The sequence below is a fragment of the Euprymna scolopes genome, chromosome 25 (genome assembly GCF_053919585.1).
Source record: "Euprymna scolopes isolate OS-2025 chromosome 25, ASM5391958v1, whole genome shotgun sequence".
In the NCBI taxonomy this organism is placed as follows: domain Eukaryota; kingdom Metazoa; phylum Mollusca; class Cephalopoda; order Sepiida; family Sepiolidae; genus Euprymna; species Euprymna scolopes.
The window spans coordinates 36,294,502-36,319,501 of NC_136506.1; the positions used below are offsets into that span (position 1 = coordinate 36,294,502).

Consider the following 25,000-nt stretch of genomic DNA (forward strand, 5'->3'; position numbering starts at 1 on the left):
CATTTACTTTTCTCTCTCTCTCTCTCTCGGGATCATTTACTTTTCTCTCTCTCTCTCTAGGGATCATTTACTTTTCTCTCTCTCTCTCTCGGGATCATTTACTTTTCTTTCTCTCTCTCTCTCTCTCTCGGGATCATTTACTTTTCTTTCTCTCTCTCTCTCGGGATCATTTACTTTTCTTTCTCTCTCTCTCTCTCTCTCTCGGGATCATTTACTTTTCTCTCTCTCTCTCTCTCGGGATCATTTACTTTTCTCTCTCTCTCTCTCTCGGGATCATTTACTTTTCTCTCTCTCTCTCTCTCTCTCGGGATCATTTACTTTTCTCTCTCTCTCTCTCGGGATCATTTACTTTTCTCTCTCTCTCTCTCTGGATCACTTACTTTTCTCTCTCTCTCTCTCTCTGGATCATTTACTTTTCTCTCTCTCTCTCTCTCGGGATCATTTACTTTTCTTTCTCTCTCTCTCTCTCTCTCTCGGGATCATTTACTTTTCTCTCTCTCTCTCTCGGGATCATTTACTTTTCTCTCTCTCTCTCTCTGGATCATTTACTTTTCTCTCTCTCTCTCTCTCGGGATCATTTACTTTTCTTTCTCTCTCTCTCTCTCTCTCTCTCGGGATCATTTACTTTTCTTTCTCTCTCTCTCTCTCTCGGGATCATTTACTTTTCTTTCTCTCTCTCTCTCTCTCGGGATCATTTACTTTTCTTTCTCTCTCTCTCTCTCTCGGGATCATTTACTTTTCTTTCTCTCTCTCTCTCTCTCGGGATCATTTACTTTTCTTTCTCTCTCTCTCGGGATCATTTACTTTTCTCTCTCTCTCTCTCGGGATCATTTACTTTTCTCTCTCTCTCTCTCGGGATCATTTACTTTTCTCTCTCTCTCGGGATCATTTACTTTTCTCTCTCTCTCGGGATCATTTACTTTTCTCTCTCTCTCGGGATCATTTACTTTTCTCTCTCTCTCGGGATCATTTACTTTTCTCTCTCTCTCGGGATCATTTACTTTTCTCTCTCTCTCTCTCGGGATCATTTACTTTTCTCTCTCTCTCTCTCAGGATCATTTACTTTTCTCTCTCTCTCTCTCGGGATAATTTACTTTTCTCTCTCTCTCTCGGGATCATTGACTTTTCTCTCTCTCTCTCTCTGGATCATTTACTTTTCTCTCTCTCTCTCTCTCGGGATCATTTACTTTTCTCTCTCTCTCTCTCTCTCTCTCTCGGGATCATTTACTTTTCTCTCTCTCTCTCTCGGGATCATTTACTTTTCTCTCTCTCTCTCTCGGGATCATTTACTTTTCTCTCTCTCTCTCTCGGGATCATTTACTTTTCTCTCTCTCTCTCTCGGGATCATTTACTTTTCTCTCTCTCTCTCTCGGGATCATTTACTTTCTCTCTCTCTCTCTCTGGATCATTTACTTTTCTCTCTCTCTCTCGGGATCATTTACTTTTCTTTCTCTCTCTCTCTCTCTCTCTCGGGATCATTTACTTTTCTCTCTCTCTCTCTCGGGATCATTTACTTTTCTCTCTCTCTCTCTCTGGATCATTTACTTTTCTCTCTCTCTCTCTCTCGGGATCATTTACTTTTCTTTCTCTCTCTCTCTCTCTCTCGGGATCATTTACTTTTCTTTCTCTCTCTCTCTCTCTCGGGATCATTTACTTTTCTTTCTCTCTCTCTCTCTCTCGGGATCATTTACTTTTCTTTCTCTCTCTCTCTCTCTCGGGATCATTTACTTTTCTTTCTCTCTCTCTCTCTCTCTCTCTCTCTCTCTCTCTCTCTCTCTCGGGATCATTTACTTTTCTTTCTCTCTCTCTCGGGATCATTTACTTTTCTCTCTCTCTCTCTCGGGATCATTTACTTTTCTCTCTCTCTCTCTCGGGATCATTTACTTTTCTCTCTCTCTCTCGGGATCATTTACTTTTCTCTCTCTCTCTCTCGGGATCATTTACTTTTCTCTCTCTCTCGGGATCATTTACTTTTCTCTCTCTCTCTCTCAGGATCATTTACTTTTCTCTCTCTCTCTCTCGGGATCATTTACTTTTCTCTCTCTCTCTCTCGATCATTTACTTTTCTCTCTCTCTCTCGGGATCATTTACTTTTCTCTCTCTCTCTGGATCATTTACTTTTCTCTCTCTCTCTGGATCATTTACTTTTCTCTCTCTCTCTGGATCATTTACTTTTCTCTCTCTCTCTGGATCATTTACTTTTCTCTCTCTCTCTGGATCATTTACTTTTCTCTCTCTCTCTGGATCATTTACTTTTCTCTCTCTCTCTGGATCATTTACTTTTCTCTCTCTCTCTGGATCATTTACTTTTCTCTCTCTCTCTGGATCATTTACTTTTCTCTCTCTCTCTGGATCATTTACTTTTCTCTCTCTCTCTGGATCATTTACTTCTCTCTCTCTCTCTGGATCATTTACTTCTCTCTCTCTCTCTGGATCATTTACTTCTCTCTCTCTCCAGGTCATTTACTTCTTTCTCTCTCTCTCCGGATCATTTACTTCTTTCTCTCTCTCTCTCCGGATCATTTACTTCTTTCTCTCTCGCTCCGGATCATTTACTTCTCTCTCTCTCTCTCTCTCTCTCTCTCTCCGGATCATTTACTTCTCTCTCTCTCTCTCTCTCTCTCCGGATCATTTACTTCTCTCTCTCTCTCTCTCTCTCCGGATCATTTACTTTCTCTCTCTCTCTCTCGGGATCATTTACTTTTCTCTCTCTCTCTCTCTCTGGATCATTTACTTTTCTCTCTCTCTCTCTCTCGGGATCATTTACTTTTCTTTCTCTCTCTCTCTCTCTCTCTCGGGATCATTTACTTTTCTCTCTCTCTCTCTGGGGATCATTTACTTTTCTCTCTCTCTCTCTCTGGATCATTTACTTTTCTCTCTCTCTCTCTCTCGGGATCATTTACTTTTCTTTCTCTCTCTCTCTCTCTCTCGGGATCATTTACTTTTCTTTCTCTCTCTCTCTCTCTCTCGGGATCATTTACTTTTCTTTCTCTCTCTCTCTCTCTCGGGATCATTTACTTTTCTTTCTCTCTTTCTCTCTCTCGGGATCATTTACTTTTCTTTCTCTCTCTCTCTCTCTCTCTCTCTCTCTCTCTCTCTCTCGGGATCATTTACTTTTCTTTCTCTCTCTCTCGGGATCATTTACTTTTCTCTCTCTCTCTCTCGGGATCATTTACTTTTCTCTCTCTCTCTCTCGGGATCATTTACTTTTCTCTCTCTCTCTCTCGGGATCATTTACTTTTCTCTCTCTCTCGGGATCATTTACTTTTCTCTCTCTCTCTCTCAGGATCATTTACTTTTCTCTCTCTCTCTCTCGGGATCATTTACTTTTCTCTCTCTCTCTCTCGATCATTTACTTTTCTCTCTCTCTCTCGGGATCATTTACTTTTCTCTCTCTCTCTGGATCATTTACTTTTCTCTCTCTCTCTGGATCATTTACTTTTCTCTCTCTCTCTGGATCATTTACTTTTCTCTCTCTCTCTGGATCATTTACTTTTCTCTCTCTCTCTGGATCATTTACTTTTCTCTCTCTCTCTGGATCATTTACTTTTCTCTCTCTCTCTGGATCATTTACTTTTCTCTCTCTCTCTGGATCATTTACTTTTCTCTCTCTCTCTGGATCATTTACTTTTCTCTCTCTCTCTGGATCATTTACTTCTCTCTCTCTCTCTGGATCATTTACTTCTCTCTCTCTCCAGGTCATTTACTTCTTTCTCTCTCTCTCCGGATCATTTACTTCTTTCTCTCTCTCTCTGGATCATTTACTTCTTTCTCTCTCGCTCCGGATCATTTACTTCTCTCTCTCTCTCTCTCTCTCTCTCCGGATCATTTACTTCTCTCTCTCTCTCTCTCCGGATCATTTACTTCTCTCTCTCTCTCTCTCTCCGGATCATTTACTTCTCTCTCTCTCTCTCTCTCCGGATCATTTAATTCTCTCTCTCTCTCTCTCTCTCTCTCTCTCTCCGGATCATTTACTTCTCTCTCTCTCTCTCCGGATCATTTACTTCTCTCTCTCTCCGGATCATTTACTTCTCTCTCTCTCTCTCCGGATCATTTACTTCTCTCTCTCTCCGGATCATTTACTTCTCTCTCTCTCCGGATCATTTACTTCTCTCTCTCCGGATCATTTACTTCTCTCTCTCTCTCCGGATCATTTACTTCTCTCTCTCTCTCCGGATCATTTACTTCTCTCTCTCTCTCCGGATCATTTACTTCTCTCTCTCTCTCCGGATCATTTACTTCTCTCTCTCTCTCCAGATCATTTACTTCTCTCTCTCTCTCTCTCCAGATCATTTACTTCTCTCTTTCTCTCTCTCCAGATCATTTACTTCTCTCTTTCTCTCTCTCCAGATCATTTACTTCTCTCTTTCTCTCTCTCCAGATCATTTACTTCTCTCTCTCTCTCTCCCGATCATTTACTTCTCTCTCTCTCTCTCTCCGGATCATTTACTTCTCTCTCTCTCTCTCTCCGGATCATTTACTTCTCTCTCTCTCTCCGGATCATTTACTTCTCTCTCTCTCTCTCTCTCTCCGGATCATTTACTTCTCTCTCTCTCTCTCTCTCTCTCTCTCTCTCCAGATCATTTACTTCTCTCTCTCTCTCCGGATCATTTACTACTCTCTCTCTCTCTCTCTCTCTCTCTCTCCCCAGATCATTTACTTCTCTCTTTCTCTCTCTCCAGATCATTTACTTCTCTCTCTCTCTCTCTCCAGATCATTTACTTCTCTCTCTCTCTCTCTCCGGATCATTTACTTCTCTCTCTCTCTCTCCGGATCATTTACTTCTCTCTCTCTCTCTCCGGATCATTTACTTCTCTCTCTCTCTCTCTCTCGATCTCTCTGGATCATTAACTCTTTTCGATCTCTCTGGATCATTAACTTTTTTTCTCTCTTTGTCCTGATCATTTACTTCTCTCTAGATCATCTTCATTTCTCTCTCTCTCGTCTGAATCACTTTCACAATTGATTTTTTTAAGTATTACGAGTAGTCAAATTAATCCAAATAATATGAATGAGAACATTAGTCTGAATAATCAGAAGAAAACCTATTAGCAATCCTCATCTAAAAAATTCCAAAACATCAAATCAGAAAATCATGTCTTGGAACTTTCCGATATTTCTTTTTTTAGTTTTTTTGTTGTTTCCATTTTTTTATTCGTTACACATTGCATGAAGCTGAAATTTGTGACAACTGCATTAAACACAAGAAACATTGGCTTGAAACATTAATAACAGTTGATATCATTCGTCCTCCTCGACAACGAAAATGAACAAAAAACGAAAGTTTTGACGGTTATTAAGCTTCATTAAAATCAGTTAATATCTGAGATATGAAAGCTGGAAGTTAGCAAAAAAGAAGAAAAAAAAAAAACTCCCAAGAATTTGTTCGGAAAGCTCATTTATATTCATAGCATAAAAGATGCACTTGAAGAGCGCCAACCTCCAACAAACGAGTTGATTTGATAAATAAGTCAACGTTTGGATCGTTTCCTTGTCATTGATAGCGTTCATCCTACAAAATCAATATTTGATTCTTTGTCGTCAGCTTCTTTTTTAGATCGTTAGGTGTTAAGAAAAAGAAAATGTAATTCGATTGAATTTGTTTTTAGGAAACGCTTTATCGGTGTTGAAATTATTTAAAAATCTCTGCCATCCATATAAAAAAAAAAGTGTGGGTGTGTGTAATTGTATTCACCCATAAAGGATTACTTCTCTTTAATATTCATAGGATGGAGAGAACTTGAAGAGCATCAGACTCCAACAAACCATTGCAGCTAAGAAATACCCAAGGACTAAGTAGACCTAGTATAGAATTTAATGCAATATGGGAACCGTATATATATATATATATATATATATATATATATATATATAAAAGCGAAAATATTTGTGTGTGTGCGTTTTCGTGTATGTCCGAGAAAGGCTTTTTTTTCGACGCCTTCTCGTGGGTGTTGCTTCTTCCTAAAACTTTTTATATCACATCTAAATCATAATATGTACGAGTTAACAACGGGGGTCGCCTGTCTATTTAATTTGCCCGACTTTCAAAAGATAAATATTCCACATATTCGGATGGCCGCATATTGTTTTCACTTTTAAGTATAAAGACAGTGAAACCGGATGTAACCGTCAACTATTCCGCAGCAAAACGATTTGACCTCATTAAAATCTGCAGAATAGCGTGATGTTTAACATTCACTTTTTAATCTCTCTTACATTGACTGTCGCTGTAGTCCAGGTGTTTAGGCTCAGCCTATAGGCCTCAAGGCTCCGGGTTCAAGCCGACCTGTCACCAAGCCCCCCCCCTTTTTTTTTCCATTTTAAAATCGCTGTTTTTTATATCGTTTTTTTTTATATTTAAACAAGGTTAAGTTTCCTTTTGGTTCTTTCCCCCCCCCCAAACGCATAGATAATATATACAAGTAATAAGTATAAACATAAATATATATATATATATATATATATATATATATATATACACACACATAGATATATATATATATACATAGATATGCATTTATATATATATACATCAATGTATATATACACATAGATATACATTAATGTATATATATATACACATAGATATACATTAATGTATATATATATACACATAGATATACATTAATGTATATATATATACACATAGATATACATTAATGTATATATATATATATATATACACATAGATATACATTAATGTATATATATACACATAGATATACATTAATGTATATATATATACACATAGATATACATTAATGTATATATATACACATAGATATACATTAATGTATATATATACACATAGATATACATTAATGTGTATATATACACATAGATATACATTAATGTGTATATATACACATAGATATACATTAATGTGTATATATACACATAGATATACATTAATGTGTATATATACACATAGATATACATTAATGTGTATATATACACATAGATATACATTAATGTGTATATATACACATAGATATACATTAATGTGTATATATACACATAGATATACATTAATGTGTATATATACACATAGATATACATTAATGTGTATATATACACATAGATATACATTAATGTGTATATACACATACATTAATGTATATATACACATACATTAATGTATATATACACATACATTAATGTATATATACACATACATTAATGTATATATACACATACATTAATGTATATATACACATACATTAATGTATATATACACATACATTAATGTATATATACACATAGATATACATTAATGTATATATATACACATAGATATACATTAATGTATATATATACACATAGATATACATTAATGTATATATATACACATAGATATACATTAATTTATATATATACACATAGATATACATTAATTTATATATATACACATAGATATACATTGATATATATATACGCACGCATAGATATACATTGATATATATATATACACACACGCATAGATATACATTGATATATATATATACACACACGCATAGATATACATTGATATATATATATACACACACGCATAGATATACATTGATATATATATATACACACGCATTGATATATATGTATATACACACGCATAGATATACATTGATATATATATATATATATATATATATACACACGCATAGATATACATTGATATATATATATATATATATACACACGCATAGATATACATTGATATATATATATATATACACACACGCATAGATATACATTGATATATATATATATATATACACACGCATAGATATACATTGATATATATATACACACGCATAGATATACATTGATATATATATACACACGCATAGATATACATTGATATATATATACACACGCATAGATATACATTGATATATATATACACACGCATAGATATACATTGATAGATATATACACACGCATAGATATACATTGATAGATATATACACACGCATAGATATACATTGATAGATATATACACACGCATAGATATACATTGATGTATATATATATATACATACACACGCATAGATATACATTGATGTATATATATATATATACATACACACGCATAGATATACATTGATGTATATATATATACATACACACGCATAGATATACATTGATGTATATATATATACATACACACGCATAGATATACATTGATATATATATATATATATACACGCATAGATATACATTGATATATATATATATATATACACGCATAGATATACACTGATATATATATATATATATATATATATGTATATATATATATATAATGTTAAAAATATACTTTTAATTATTATTAGCAAGCCACCCGGCGTTGCCTACTCGTAAAATATGCTTTAATATGATATTTTAATTAATGCAGATTTTGTATTGATTAGCTATTGATTATTATGACCAATATAAAGTAGTGGCCACCCAGTGTGGCCTGGTTGTTAAATACATTAAGTTTATGCAGATTTCATATCAATTAATATAGACCTATTGCTGTATTGATGATTATATTGTAGTCACTATATAGTAGTGATTTCAAAAGTGAGGAAAAATGATTTGAGTGTCATTGGCTTAAGTTGAACCCATAACATTTAATTCTCCAACTTTAGTTATTACCATTTGAGCTATTGTCAGATGTATAAGAGTCCATTTAAATTTAACTGATTTTAATGTATAAATGTATCTTTGCAGATACGTACAAGAACACTTCAAATCATCTTATGCCTATTGTCATTTTTTAGTTTCAATCTTGATCTCTTAGCTATTTTTACCTGCTAAAGACCAAATCAAATTTGTTCCAAAGGGTCAAGTCTCCTATATATTAAGTTTCGAGTCTGTAGACCATGAATTGGAGTGTGGTAGAGACCATTCATAAGACAAAGAAAGGTTATATATATATGTGTGTGTGTGTGTGCGTGTATATATATATATATGGTTTGATATACAACACATTCACATTGACACACTAGTTCTCACTGAATCACCAAAGTTAAGCAATGTTGAGCCTAGCTAGTACTAGATGGGTGAATATTTTAGAAGACTAAGCGCTGTATGTACTGCGCCAAGACAGAAATTTCCAATTTGGTATCTGGAGGCGTGTTGAATTCACTGGAAGAGATGCACCCTTTGTCTTTGTAAGACATGCATGTAGGTGAGGGAAAACTCTGATGTAAAACCTGAGGTTTTACTGCTTGCTCTGTCTTATGGTAGCCATTGTATTGACAAAGATTAGCAAAAAGTGGGCTTAGTTCTGAGCTAAGTCTTCACCACTATAAAATATTCATCCGTGTGGATATCTGAGAAACTTACGTTGTTGTAGCGGAACTCGTATATTCAAATCGAGGGGGTAGGGTCCATCAGATCATTTACTTTTCTCTCTTTCCAGATCGTTAGCTTTTCTATCTTTTTAAAATCATTTTCTTTTACTTTCTCACTTTCTCGATCATTATCTTTTACTTTTCTCTGTATCCAGATAATTGTCCTTTACTTCTCTCCCTCTCGATAATAATATTTTACTTTTCTTTCTCTTTAGATCATCGTTATTCTCTCTCTCTCTCTCTCACTCTCACTCTCTCTCCAGATCGTTATTTTTTCTCTCTCTCTCCAGATCGTTATTTTTTCTCTCTCTCTCCAGATCGTTATTTTTTCTCTCTCTCTCCAGATCGTTATTTTTTCTCTCTCTCTCCAGATCGTTATTTTTTCTCTCTCTCTCCAGATCGTTATTTTTTCTCTCTCTCTCCAGATCGTTATTTTTTCTCTCTCTCCCCCCTCTCTCTCTCCAGATCGTTATTTTTTTCTCTCTTTTTGGATCGTTATTTTTTTCTCTCTCTCTCCAGAGATGCTTTTCTTTTCTTTCTCTCTCTCCAGAGATGCTTTTCTTTTCTTTCTCTCTCTCCAGAGATGCTTTTCTTTTCTTTCTCTCTCTCCAGAGATGCTTTTCTTTTCTTTCTCTCTCTCCAGAGATGCTTTTCTTTTCTTTCTCTCTCTCCAGAGATGCTTTTCTTTTCTTTCTCTCTCTCCAGAGATGCTTTTCTTTTCTTTCTCTCTCTCCAGAGATGCTTTTCTTTTCTTTCTCTCTCTCCAGAGATGCTTTTCTTTTCTTTCTCTCTCTCCAGAGATGCTTTTCTTTTCTTTCTCTCTCTCCAGAGATGCTTTTCTTTTCTTTCTCTCTCTCCAGAGATGCTTTTCTTTTCTTTCTCTCTCTCCAGAGATGCTTTTCTTTTCTTTCTCTCTCTCCAGAGATGCTTTTCTTTTCTTTCTCTCTCTCCAGAGATGCTTTTCTTTTCTTTCTCTCTCTCCAGAGATGCTTTTCTTTTCTTTCTCTCTCTCCAGAGATGCTTTTCTTTTCTTTCTCTCTCTCCAGAGATGCTTTTCTTTTCTTTCTCTCTCTCCAGAGATGCTTTTCTTTTCTTTCTCTCTCTCCAGAGATGCTTTTCTTTTCTTTCTCTCTCTCCAGAGATGCTTTTCTTTTCTTTCTCTCTCTCCAGAGATGCTTTTCTTTTCTTTCTCTCTCTCCAGAGATGCTTTTCTTTTCTTTCTCTCTCTCCAGAGATGCTTTTCTTTTCTTTCTCTCTCTCCAGAGATGCTTTTCTTTTCTTTCTCTCTCTCCAGAGATGCTTTTCTTTTCTTTCTCTCTCTCCAGAGATGCTTTTCTTTTCTTTCTCTCTCTCCAGAGATGCTTTTCTTTTCTTTCTCTCTCTCCAGAGATGCTTTTCTTTTCTTTCTCTCTCTCCAGAGATGCTTTTCTTTTCTTTCTCTCTCTCCAGAGATGCTTTTCTTTTCTTTCTCTCTCTCCAGAGATGCTTTTCTTTTCTTTCTCTCTCTCCAGAGATGCTTTTCTTTTCTTTCTCTCTCTCCAGAGATGCTTTTCTTTTCTTTCTCTCTCTCCAGAGATGCTTTTCTTTTCTTTCTCTCTCTCCAGAGATGCTTTTCTTTTCTTTCTCTCTCTCCAGAGATGCTTTTCTTTTCTTTCTCTCTCTCCAGAGATGCTTTTCTTTTCTTTCTCTCTCTCCAGAGATGCTTTTCTTTTCTTTCTCTCTCTCCAGAGATGCTTTTCTTTTCTTTCTCTCTCTCCAGAGATGCTTTTCTTTTCTTTCTCTCTCTCCAGAGATGCTTTTCTTTTCTTTCTCTCTCTCCAGAGATGCTTTTCTTTTCTTTCTCTCTCTCCAGGGATGCTTTTCTTTTCTTTCTCTCTCTCCAGGGATGCTTTTCTTTTCTTTCTCTCTCTCCAGGGATGCTTTTCTTTTCTTTCTCTCTCTCCAGAGATGCTTTTCTTTTCTTTCTCTCTCTCCAGAGATGCTTTTCTTTTCTTTCTCTCTCTCCAGAGATGCTTTTCTTTTCTTTCTCTCTCTCCAGAGATGCTTTTCTTTTCTTTCTCTCTCTCCAGAGATGCTTTTCTTTTCTTTCTCTCTCTCCAGAGATGCTTTTCTTTTCTTTCTCTCTCTCCAGAGATGCTTTTCTTTTCTTTCTCTCTCTCCAGAGATGCTTTTCTTTTCTTTCTCTCTCTCCAGAGATGCTTTTCTTTTCTTTCTCTCTCTCCAGAGATGCTTTTCTTTTCTTTCTCTCTCTCCAGAGATGCTTTTCTTTTCTTTCTCTCTCTCCAGAGATGCTTTTCTTTTCTTTCTCTCTCTCCAGAGATGCTTTTCTTTTCTTTCTCTCTCTCCAGAGATGCTTTTCTTTTCTTTCTCTCTCTCCAGAGATGCTTTTCTTTTCTTTCTCTCTCTCCAGAGATGCTTTTCTTTTCTTTCTCTCTCTCCAGAGATGCTTTTCTTTTCTTTCTCTCTCTCCAGAGATGCTTTTCTTTTCTTTCTCTCTCTCCAGAGATGCTTTTCTTTTCTTTCTCTCTCTCCAGAGATGCTTTTCTTTTCTTTCTCTCTCTCCAGAGATGCTTTTCTTTTCTTTCTCTCTCTCCAGAGATGCTTTTCTTTTCTTTCTCTCTCTCCAGAGATGCTTTTCTTTTCTTTCTCTCTCTCCAGAGATGCTTTTCTTTTCTTTCTCTCTCTCCAGAGATGCTTTTCTTTTCTTTCTCTCTCTCCAGAGATGCTTTTCTTTTCTTTCTCTCTCTCCAGAGATGCTTTTCTTTTCTTTCTCTCTCTCCAGAGATGCTTTTCTTTTCTTTCTCTCTCTCCAGAGATGCTTTTCTTTTCTTTCTCTCTCTCCAGAGATGCTTTTCTTTTCTTTCTCTCTCTCCAGAGATGCTTTTCTTTTCTTTCTCTCTCTCCAGGGATGCTTTTCTTTTCTTTCTCTCTCTCCAGGGATGCTTTTCTTTTCTTTCTCTCTCTCCAGGGATGCTTTTCTTTTCTTTCTCTCTCTCCAGGGATGCTTTTCTTTTCTTTCTCTCTCTCCAGAGATGCTTTTCTTTTCTTTCTCTCTCTCCAGAGATGCTTTTCTTTTCTTTCTCTCTCTCCAGAGATGCTTTTCTTTTCTTTCTCTCTCTCCAGAGATGCTTTTCTTTTCTTTCTCTCTCTCCAGGGATGCTTTTCTTTTCTTTCTCTCTCTCCAGGGATGCTTTTCTTTTCTTTCTCTCTCTCCAGGGATGCTTTTCTTTTCTTTCTCTCTCTCCAGAGATGCTTTTCTTTTCTTTCTCTCTCTCCAGAGATGCTTTTCTTTTCTTTCTCTCTCTCCAGAGATGCTTTTCTTTTCTTTCTCTCTCTCCAGAGATGCTTTTCTTTTCTTTCTCTCTCTCCAGAGATGCTTTTCTTTTCTTTCTCTCTCTCCAGAGAAGCTTTTCTTTTCTTTCTCTCTCTCCAGGGATGCTTTTCTTTTCTTTCTCTCTCTCCAGGGATGCTTTTCTTTTCTTTCTCTCTCTCCAGGGATGCTTTTCTTTTCTTTCTCTCTCTCCAGGGATGCTTTTCTTTTCTTTCTCTCTCTCCAGGGATGCTTTTCTTTTCTTTCTCTCTCTCCAGGGATGCTTTTCTTTTCTTTCTCTCTCTCCAGGGATGCTTTTCTTTTCTTTCTCTCTCTCCAGAGATGCTTTTCTTTTCTTTCTCTCTCTCCAGAGATGCTTTTCTTTTCTTTCTCTCTCTCCAGAGATGCTTTTCTTTTCTTTCTCTCTCTCCAGAGATGCTTTTCTTTTCTTTCTCTCTCTCCAGAGATGCTTTTCTTTTCTTTCTCTCTCTCCAGAGATGCTTTTCTTTTCTTTCTCTCTCTCCAGAGATGCTTTTCTTTTCTTTCTCTCTCTCCAGAGATGCTTTTCTTTTCTTTCTCTCTCTCCAGAGATGCTTTTCTTTTCTTTCTCTCTCTCCAGAGATGCTTTTCTTTTCTTTCTCTCTCTCCAGAGATGCTTTTCTTTTCTTTCTCTCTCTCCAGAGATGCTTTTCTTTTCTTTCTCTCTCTCCAGAGATGCTTTTCTTTTCTTTCTCTCTCTCCAGAGATGCTTTTCTTTTCTTTCTCTCTCTCCAGAGATGCTTTTCTTTTCTTTCTCTCTCTTCAGAGATGCTTTTCTTTTCTTTCTCTCTCTCCAGAGATGCTTTTCTTTTCTTTCTCTCTCTCCAGAGATGCTTTTCTTTTCTTTCTCTCTCTCCAGAGATGCTTTTCTTTTCTTTCTCTCTCTCCAGAGATGCTTTTCTTTTCTTTCTCTCTCTCCAGAGATGCTTTTCTTTTCTTTCTCTCTCTCCAGAGATGCTTTTCTTTTCTTTCTCTCTCTCCAGAGATGCTTTTCTTTTCTTTCTCTCTCTCCAGAGATGCTTTTCTTTTCTTTCTCTCTCTCCAGAGATGCTTTTCTTTTCTTTCTCTCTCTCCAGAGATGCTTTTCTTTTCTTTCTCTCTCTCCAGAGATGCTTTTCTTTTTTGTCTCTTGAAAACATTTTGATTTTCGTTTTTTCTCTATTTTTTTTTTTTTTTTTGTTAAGATCATTTTTATGTTTTTATTTCATCTCTCTCTGTCAAAATAATTTTTGTGTTCATTTCTCTCTTTCTCCAGATAATTTCTGTATTCGTTTCTCTCTTACTCTAGATAGATAGATAGATAATTTCTATGTTCGTTTCTCTCTCTCCAGATAATTTCTCTGTTTCTGTCTCTTTCTTCCTCTCCGCGTAATTTGTGTGTCCGTTTCTCTACTCTCTCTAGGTAATTTCTGTGTTTCTTTCTCTGTGTGTGTGTCTCTCTCTCCCTCCCTCTTTCTCTCTCTCTAGACAATTTCTATGTTCCTTTCTCTCTCTTTCTCTCCAGATAATGTTTCTTTCTCTCTTTGTCTCTGTCTGTCTCTCTGTCTCTCTCCAGATAATTTCTGTGTTCGTTTCTCTTTCTCAAGAACATTTTTTTCTCTCTCTCCCCATCATTTTACTTTTCTCTGTCCTCTGATCTTTTTTCTCCCCCCCCCCGATCACTTTTATTTATTTCTTTTTATTTTCATTCCTAATTTTTTCAGTTTATTACTTATTTTTTTCAGACTCTCTAGTCAGGCCTTATCGATTTTCCTCACGGCCATTTTTGGCCATCTTCTGAGATCCCTGCACATAAAGGTAATTTTTTTCTCTACAGGTTTTCTCCAAATTAAGGACCCCCCCCCCTTTCCGTTGGAAACCCGAATTATTGCTAGCAATGCAAATCGTCTAAGCCTTTAATGCACTCTAAAACAATGGTTCGTAAGTTTTTCGAAGGAAATTACCCATAATCCTAATTCAATGAGCATTCTCATGATTTAAGAAGTTTCTATTCGTTCTTATCAGCATTGTAAGAATCGGAGGTTTGGTAAGGAGAAAAATTTTTTGGATTCAGATTTGAATTTTTTTTTTAATCTTTAAAAAAAATCACCAAACATCCTGGATATTGGAAGACATTAAAAAAAGGAGCTGGAATTTTTTGCAAGAAATAGACATTAAACTTCTGACTCCACAACCCTCGTTCCTATTAATCATGCCGGAATAAAACTATAACATTGCCTGACTGGCGTCTCACCAACAGTATACGATATGTCCTACCGTGTAATCAGTTAGGCAACTGATTCAATACGAGATTTAGAGTTTCAATTACATCAAAAACACTTTATGTACACTTGTAAATTTATATTATTTTACTTCCTTGCCAGGAGGTAAGATGCAAGGTTTCATCTGGTTTTGAGGAGCTGGCACATTAGAGTAAGTAAAAAAAAAAAATAACTAAGCAGCTTATCAGCATTTTCCAGTTTGGGGAGTCTCAGGTGATTATCAATAACCCAAGTTTGTAAAAGAAGTGAGCATCCTAGGCAGTTGATAATGCGAATGTAGGCGTACACATTATTTACCTTTGCACCAGGAGGAGTCAGTGAACTTGGATAAACATACTCTGGCTTATGAAAACTGCCTGAACAATCTTGTCGTCATTTCCGGGTAGAGACGTTTCATAGAATTAAAGCCTGAAAGGTTATGGTTGACCTTGTAGAACTGAATGGAACCATTCCACAGCCTGACAGTAACAAAGCCGCAGTCGAAATGGTTTCTATCATAATTCGACACCCAAAATAATTGTATGTTATATTCATAAGATGAAGTATTATTAAACAATAATCTCTTGTTTGGTTTCGTTATTTGAAGTTTTCAGCTTTTTATTTTATTCACTAGTAGGGAGACCCGCCGTTGTCCGGGATTGACTGATGATCAATGACTGTTTCACACTCCTGTATTTTTATTGTCATCAAAATGGAGGAAATTGCCTATTTTTCAATGAAATCGATTCATTACCTGCTCTAGTTGTGGACCCATCCCGGTGCACCAGGATGAAGGTTCACATGCCTCCATGCAGTGGCTTAGTCCACAATAGCTTATAGTCTACATTGCACTGTAGAGAAACTGTTTATTTTATAAAATTGGCCTGAATGAAAGCTTAAAATACAAATGTTTTTGCATGATGGTTTAATAATGCTTTAAACAGAAACATTCATTTCAAATGCGCCCCTCTCATATCAAAAGCACCTACTGTTGATTTTTATATGCTGGGTCTTTCTGTTTGTGTGCTAATAACACTTCTCAAATGTACTTGTCATGTATAAGGTGTAAACTTTGGTTAAAACTCTGTTCCTTCTTTCATCAAATTTTTTCAATTTGCAATACTTGTCGAAGGTATTTCGATAGGTTTTCTATCTACAAATACTGTCAGATGCATAATGTACATTTGTATGACATTTCATAAGAATTTGTCCAGCCATTTCAGAGTCCATTGGGAATGAACTCACGCACACACAGTTCCTTTTATATAATACTAGCGAGGGGTACCCGTCGTTGCCCGGGTGTTGGGCGGGGGGGTTAAAAAAAAAAGTAAGTATGAGGATCGAACCTGGACCGGTGAGGCAAAGTTGTAAATTCAAGTGTGAAAAAAAAAAGTGCGATGTTAACCATTGCCCCACCCGCGAGATGCTAACGGAAACATATTTGAATTTATTTAATAGTTGGATTTAGCAGGTGACCGTTTTAATGGGTTAATGAGATCAAGTTTGACTGCGGGATAGTATTCATTTACTGCTGAACGCTTTTTTTCCCCACCCCCAAGATGTTATAGGAAAAAGACTAACCCACATGCCGCGAGCGACAAATATTAAATATTTATCTTCCCGAAATCGAGCAAATTAAATAGACAGGCGAGCTTCATTGTTAACTGAGATATTACGATTTATATGTGATATAAAAAGTTTTAAAAAGTTGTGAACCGACCGACCGCTTCTCTGAAAGAAGCCTTTTGTAGACACACAGAAAAAGCAAACACACATACATACATACATACATACATACATACATTTTCACTTTTATATTTATAGACTAGCGGGAGGGTACCCGGCGTAGCCCGGGTGTTTAGAGGTATGTGTGTGCTCGGACAGCGGGCGCGGTGTTAATCAAAACATAAGAATAAGCGAAGTAAATATTTTTAAATATTAAATAATAAATTATTAAATATTTTATATAAAGTGAATGTTAAAACTTTTAAAAAATCGAAAAAAAAACACACAGAAAAACAAACATAAGACAAACGAACGATGTTAAATGTAGAAATCTGAAAAAACAAAAACAAAAAAAAGAAAACGCGAATGTGATGGAAAAATAAACAGAAAAACTTACATTAAAACTTCTTTAAAAAAGCTGAAAAATAAAAACCAAAAAAAACAGAACGTGAACATGGCTTAAATAACCCTGTTTCAGTATTAAACCTTTAAAAATCGAAAAAAAGAAAAAGATATCTCACACCACGATTCGAACCCAAAACCTTTAAATAATGAGGCTGCTCTCTAATGAACTGAGATAAGACGACGTTGACAAAATTAGGTCGTTTTTTTTTTTTTTTTTTTTTTTAATATTTGAACTAAATCATGTTCCGACGTCATTTGTGCATGCATAGAAACAAATTTGTCATGCGAGGACGGTTTTTGCTGATCCCCCCCCTCCCTGTAGAAAACTGATGATTTTAGGGTCAAGGAATTAATGTTTTGAGCCAATTTTTCGATATTTGTCGGGCGAAGGATTGAGTTTTAAAATGATATCAATCTTGTGAAAATCCATGACCTGTGTCAAAAGTTTTTGCAAGACATAAAAACACACATACATACATACTACACACATTTTCGCTTTTATATATATAGACTAGCAGGTGGGGGTAACCGGCGTTGCCCGAGTGTTTGTAGGTGTGTGTGGTTGTTAATGAAAACCTAATAAGCAAAGTAAAAAAAGAAAACAGAAAAACGAACGTTAAAACTTATCTGAAAAATAAAGCGGGGAGGGGGGTAATCAAAACATTCAAAAAAAAAAAACAAAAAAAAACTAACGTAAGGCAAACGAACGATGTTAAATGTAAAAATCGAAAAAAAAACAAAAAAGAAACAGAAAAGCGAACGTTAAAACTTAAAACCAAAAAAAAAAAAATGTGAAAAATGGCTTAAATAAGCCTGTTTCGATATTAAAATTTTCAAAATCGGTGGATACCGGGATGTTTTTGGATGTGTGTGGACGGTCAGGGGTGGGGGTGTTAATAAAAACCTAAGAATAAGCAAAGTAAAAAAAAACAAAAAAAAAAAAACAGAAAAACAAACTTCAAGTGGAAAATGGCTTAAATAACACTAGTTCAATATTTAAATTTAAAAAATCGAAAAAAAAAAAAAAGACATCTCACTCCACGATTCGAACCCAAAACGTTTAGATAATGATCCAACGCTCTAACCAACTGAGCTAACACGACGTACATGAAATTTAGTCAGTTCTTCAACTATTTAAACTAAATCAGGGCATGACGTCATCTGACGCATGCGTAGAACCGATCTCGTCATGAGAGGACGATTTTTGTTGACCCCCCCCCTGTAGAAAATTGTTGATTTCAGGGTGAAAAAATTAACGTTTTTAGCCAATTTTTCGATATTTTTCGGGCGAAGGATGGAGCTTCAATATGATGCCAAGTTTGTTAATTTTTGTTCTGTCTGTCGAAAGTTTTTAGCAAACGCACATACAAACATTTTCACTTTTATATATATATAGATTAGAAATTTTAAAAACAGTTTGTTACTACTAGTATTACATGGTTGGCTTTCAAATTCTATTAAATATAAGATATGTCCTTTGGAAAAAAGTTGCATATATTATATATATAATGTGTGTGTGTGTGTGCGTGAAATTATCTGTGTGTGTACATTTACCTACCAAATTACTTTGTCAATTTTCAGTTTACAGACTCGAGATTTGACATAAGGGGTATTGAGATTTGGAAAAATCTTTTTAATCGGTTTTCGATCAGAAATTTGGCTGTCAAAGTTCAATGATTTGACTTTTGAAAAATCAACCAAACTCCTCCGCCAATTCTGGGTTTAAACACTTGAAATTTTAGACGTAGGTTACTTGGACATGGCTCAAACTTTTTTTTAACTTGATTTGAGCTCAAAACAAATGTTAAGGGGTCAAAATTGGCATCAGAGTTAAAAAAAATTTGTCCTCTCAGCCAATTTTTGGTCTAAACATTTGAAATTTTACATAAAGTGTATTCAGACATAGGGCAAGCTTTTTAATCGGTTTTTGGTTGAAAATTTGGCTGCCAAGAGGTCAAAGTTCAATAGATTTTACATTTGAGATCTCTAGCAAACTATTCAGCCAATTTGAAATTATGCAGCAAGCTTTTTAATCAGATTTTGGGTGAAAATTTGGCCGCCAAGTGTTGACTTTTGCAGACTCTACCAAACTCCTCCACCAATTTTGAGTCTAAACACTTGAAATTTTAGATGTAGGTTACCTGGACATGAGTCAAACCTTTTAATATATATATATATATATATATGCACATAATGTTATGAACAGTACATAGAGCCCGAGCAAAGTCGGGCTGAACCACTAGAATATATATATATATATATATATATATATATATATAATATATTTGTAAACTTCCATTACTAATCAGTAGAGCATTACTAATATGAAGCAATGGAAGAGTCACCACCATTACCGCCATATTTTCAAACTAACCTACCTCTGTCCAGTCTTTATTTATCCCTCTTTCAACTCCATTCTTATAATCATCTCTCATCGAACCTACTCTCACAATTGTTTTACATGCACTAATCCAAGAATTCTCATTTATTCTTTCAATGTCACCATGCCATCAAACACTCATTTTCTGCATACATCACCCTATCTTTCCCTATGGATATCAGGACTAAGCATGTCTTTAAGATGGACATTACACATCTGTTATATCATCGTCATATCATTTCTCTTCATGCGGCGCATGTTCTCAAACCTTTCTGGCTAGATTTTCATATATCATCACTAGTGCTGAATTCAATAGCAGAGCTGTCTGCAGTGAAGAATATTTAAATCTCAACATGTTTGTATTTATCAATTCCAAACATTGATTGTTTTAAGCACAATTCTTGGCCTCAAGATCAAAATGTAGTATCTGTTCTTCAGATATACACTTCAATTTCTTGTTCTGTCAGTGGGGGAGAAATCCTTCACGACTGAGACAATTTTTATTTTTGTTCCTTTTCTCCACATTAAAAAACGAGCCTGGTGTCTAACTCTGTCCCGTGGGGAGGCATTGTAAATAGGAACATCGAAACATTAAAATGACCAACGATCCTGAGAAAACCGAAAAAAAAGAAACAAAACCGAAAGAAACTAACAAAATAAGTGAATAAACATTTTTTTATTATACAAAGATAAGTAACAGGGATTTGCGTTCTGAGTGATTTTTCCAAGTGAGGACTACAAACAATAAAATGTTTTATCTTTTGGCGATTGTGTTTTTTACAGTGACATTATTCTAGAACATATGGTATAATCACATTGACACACCGGTTCCTACTGTCTCACCGAAGTTAGGCAACATTGAACCTGGTCAGGTCTAAATGGGTGACCATTTGGGACTTCCAGGTGCTGTATGTGCTCTCCGCTTATTTTGGCATTGTTTCCAGTCTTCCTTGCCACTGGACTCAAACAGTGCCGATTCAGAAGAGGTATGGTTGGAGGTTGCACAGCCCTTACCTCTCAATTCATGCTGCAGAGGCATCGCATCACATTCCAAAGCTCATTACTGATTGAAAAATCTCTTTGATCCTTATTTTTTTTTTTTAATAAAACAAGCAAAGTCAAAATGTTTAAACAATGAAAGGTTTAATAGAACAATATATATATATATATATATATATATATATATATATATATATATATAATGAAACTTCAAAAAAAATTTGAAGAAATTCAAATGTTTATACCTTCAAGTCTCAACATAAAATTTTCGCATATTTAAAATTGCACCTATTTAAAAAAATATAGAAAAATCTTCATGATGTATGTACTCGTCACAGAATGAAGATGTTGTGTTTCAAAAATCACATGGGTTTGGCTAGTAACTGCAAAAATATTATTTGTCAAAGCTCAACTAAAGATAAATTTGTCCGTAGAGCCAGAGTAAAAAAAAAAAAAAAACTGCAAATAATATCAAATGATGACACATTAATAAATTATGTATCTGAAACAGATAAATTTATTTCAAATTACTGCAAACCTGCTCCATTTACAATAAAACCTGCCATGCACATTTAAAAGTCGAACACATGCCTGATGAAGGGAAGACATCCTGAAATATAGCATGACAGACACACCACTTGACCGTCTGACGAAAGTAAAAACATTCAGCATGTAAAATATTGTATAAAACTCAAAAAAAAACAAACGTGTATAAATATATACATAAGTTTAATGATTGAAGTTGAATTCTGTAAATCAAAATATATACACATATATTTAAGTTAAGAATTTATTGTTTGAAACAAGGAATATATAGAAAAAAAAATGTTTATTTCCTTAATCCGCACTCCCAAGGATTCTGAATTTCTCCTACCAACGGATCTTTATATCGCCGAAGAGGACGATCATTTCGTATGCTCTTCGAAATAATGGTATGGGACAACCAAACATTCTTGATATATAAGATTACTGATTTTTCCCCTGGATCACTACTCCTCCGACCTGGCAGTAATATCCCAGAAAATATTGGACTAATTCTGATAATAGACTGCTCAGGTTGTATGAAATCCTTTTTTCTATGACTCTTATTAAGCATTACAATAACACTTTCAATATATGTGCTGAAAAGTAAAATACTTGTTTATTTTCATGGCAAGTTCTCGTCTGAGCTCCAATCTCTCGTCCCCACTCGCCAATCTTTCACGAGAAACACCCGTTTGGCTGAAACTACTGTCAATTTTCCCTGCTCTTTATCTGTGCCTAAATCCAAACATAGATTCCATGAGCAGAGCTTCTTTTTCAGAAGTGCACGCCTGTGGAACTCTCTTCCGTTTGCCTGTTTCCCACCTGACTACAATTTGGATGTCTTCAAGTCAAACATAAACAAATTCCTGACAAACGGCCTTCTTAAGTAATACACTCTATCAAATCTCCAATACTAATGATTATTACAATACTATCTCATTAATTACTGTACACGCAATAACCCTTATCCCTGAGTGGCCTCATTTTATTTTTTTTGTAAGTGGTGACCTCCATGTAAAAAAAAAAAAAAAAAATTCATAGATGAATAATTTGATAATTGCATTTCATTTTCTCTGATGATTTGAGCCATTATTGAAAATTCATGGATTAAGGAAATAAACATAATTTTTATCTATATATTCCTTGTTTCAAACAATGAATTCTTAAGTTAAATATATTTGTATATATTTTGATTTACAGAATTTAATTTTAATCATTGAACTTATATATTGCTCTATTTTTTTTTAAATATTGAGCTTTACCTTTTTGGCTAGGATCATCCTGAAAGTATTACAGCAGTGTAATATTTGACAAGATAATTCACTTGATCTCTAATCTATTTATATATATATATATATATATATATATATACACATATATATACACACACATGAATTAGATCAATAAAATTGAAACTGCATAGCTGGTTCCGCCATTATATATTAATTTGTGTCAGTTTGAGACTATCCATCACACCTTCGCATTGTTCTGCCTTCTATAAACTTCAATTTCTTGTTATATAGGGTGAATCAAAAATAGGTGGGAGATGTTGTAAACCTAGCCAGGACCATTTTTATTGAGGCCGGATAGCTGACCCTAGTTGGCCTCTATCATGACAAGAGTGCCACTTCCACAATTAAGAGGGTTTACAACATTGTCCACCTACTTTTGGCTCAACCTGTACACACATTAAACAATACTCCAAGCAAACTACTTTAAACTATTAAAACATTTTTTCTATTTAGTTCTCCATTATAACATCCTTGACTGGATGACGGTGAAGATCCTATATCTCCCAGCTTGCTCCTTCCTCTCTCTTTTAATATATTTTTGTGATTGAATGGTTCCAGCCCAAGGCGATATCTGTAATAGGCTGAGAGATTTAACGTTTGGGGTTTGTTCTTGGAAGAAAGATTTTAAGTCAGCAAATATCTTTTTCACTGTTAACACTTTCTTTTCATTGCTTCAAGAAAATTGCATTCTGAAAGGAAATTCTAACTGATTAAATTTATTTCAACTAATGTATTGTATCATATCTAGAACATTTCCCCCCCTCCCCCCGATAACAAAAACGATTCCTTTAATTATCTGTTTTTATTTAATTTTGCTTTAAGAAAAACCGTCCTCTGTTGGCCGTAGTAATAATAGATTTAACCTTCCAGTAATACTAAAATCTATAGATTCCCTCCTTCCCAAGTGTGTTTTTACGTTTGAGAAAATATATGCACATTTAAGATGTGTTTTTACGGTAATCGGGACAAAATAACAATTTTATAGTTTAATATTAAGAATTTTAATCGGAATCGGTAATTGTATTGGAATAATAAAAAAAATATTGGAATCGTTCGATCAGTAATTATATCATTACTTTGCCTTATAGTTTTATATATCTTGTAAACGTTTCATGTCAATATAAAAATATTGACTGGAAATTTAAGAAATACTATTTCTTTTCTTTTTTTTTTTGTTTTAATCAAATTTATTTAAACGAACGTATTGCATTGTGTCATAAATTTAGTTTTTTATGTATTTTGTAAAAAAAAAAAATAGGTTGAAATAGTTTGCTTGAAGCATTGTTTAAAATGTATATAAAAAGAAATTGAACTTTATAGAAAGTAGAACAATGCAAAGGTGTGACGGATAGGCCTACGCTGAAGCAATTTAAGATATAATGGTGGAACATTGTAGGATCCTACATTGTATATAAAAACAATTATATAAATGTGTGTGTATATATATATATATATGTGTGTGTATATATATAGAGAGAGGTGTGTGTGTGTAGGTATATATATATATATATAGGTGTGTGTGTAGGTATATATATATATATAGGTGTGTGTGTAGGTATATATATATATATATATAGGTGTGTGTATATGTATATATATATATATAGAGAGAGAGGTGTATGTATGTATATATATATATATATATATATATATATATATATATAAAGAGAGAGAGAGAGGTGTAGGTGTGTATGTATGTATATATATAGAGAGAGAGGTGTGTGTCTGTGTATGTATATATATATATATAGAGAGAGAGGTATGTATATATATATATATATATATATATATATATATATATATATAGGTGTGTGTATGTATATATATATAGAGAGAGAGGTGTGTGTGTATGTATATATATATATATAGAGAGAGAGGTGTATGTGTGTGTGTGTATATATATATATATATATATATATATATATATATATATATATATAGAGGTGTATGTGTGTGTGTATATATATATCTATATATATAAAAATGTAACTGTTGGTTCGTTCGGAATTAATTGTCTAAAAAACCACTGGACGGATGGCTTCCACGTTTTGGTATAATATGTTTACTATATCCATGTGTGCTTTTATATATTTCTTTTTAATTATAACATTATACTTAATTTTTCTATGATAAATAGGTGGATTTCTTTGTACCGAGAGGCCATTTTTTTTATTTAGGGACAATTATTTATTACCGCTTCCTGTCACGTGACCAGTGTTACAATTTAGCGGTTTTCTTGCTAGATCTGGAGATTTTGTTTACAATCTAGCGGGAAATTCTAGAAAATCTGGAGGTATTTGGCACCCACACACCCGCATTAGATTATTAAAAAATAAAAAGCGCTCATTCATGTAAGTAAAAAAAAAGTAGCATTTATTGCCTTTGGTAACAATTATTTATTGATTATTTGTTTTGTTTTTCACCTTTTTTTCGACTAACCATTCTTAAATCTCACTATAAAATCGATTTTTCCAAGTACATTTTAGGTGGGGGGGCATTCCAACCTCCGAAGTTTAGTTTAAAATACGATCTAAAAGTGTAAAAAGCAAGAAACAACAGCAAAAAAAGAAAAAACACGGAACATTATGGAGTCTTTTTTTTTTGGGGGGGGGGATTAGCGATTTTTGAAAATTTCAGACGATACGTTAAAAATCTAGCGATTTTCTGGACATTTCTTTCTCCTGATCTCACGGGTTTTTTTAAAATCTCAGTTGACAACATTGCATCACTAAAAAAACACTACA

At 34.6% G+C, this 25,000-nt stretch overlaps 1 protein-coding gene across 3 annotated transcripts in view; it reads left to right on the forward strand.

Moving 5' to 3' along the window:
- The window catches only part of LOC145247332 (kelch-like protein 26), a 294,307-nt gene that overhangs the window by 206,006 nt on the left and 63,301 nt on the right, over window positions 1-25,000 (forward strand). Inside the window, exon 3 of one of the 3 annotated variants that reach the window (XM_080108989.1) lies at window positions 14,415-14,487. The exons of the other annotated variants lie outside the window; for them this stretch is intronic. The gene's annotated coding sequence lies outside the window, so the exon portion shown is untranslated. The remainder of the gene's footprint in view (window positions 1-14,414; window positions 14,488-25,000) is intronic. 3 annotated transcript variants of the gene reach the window in all.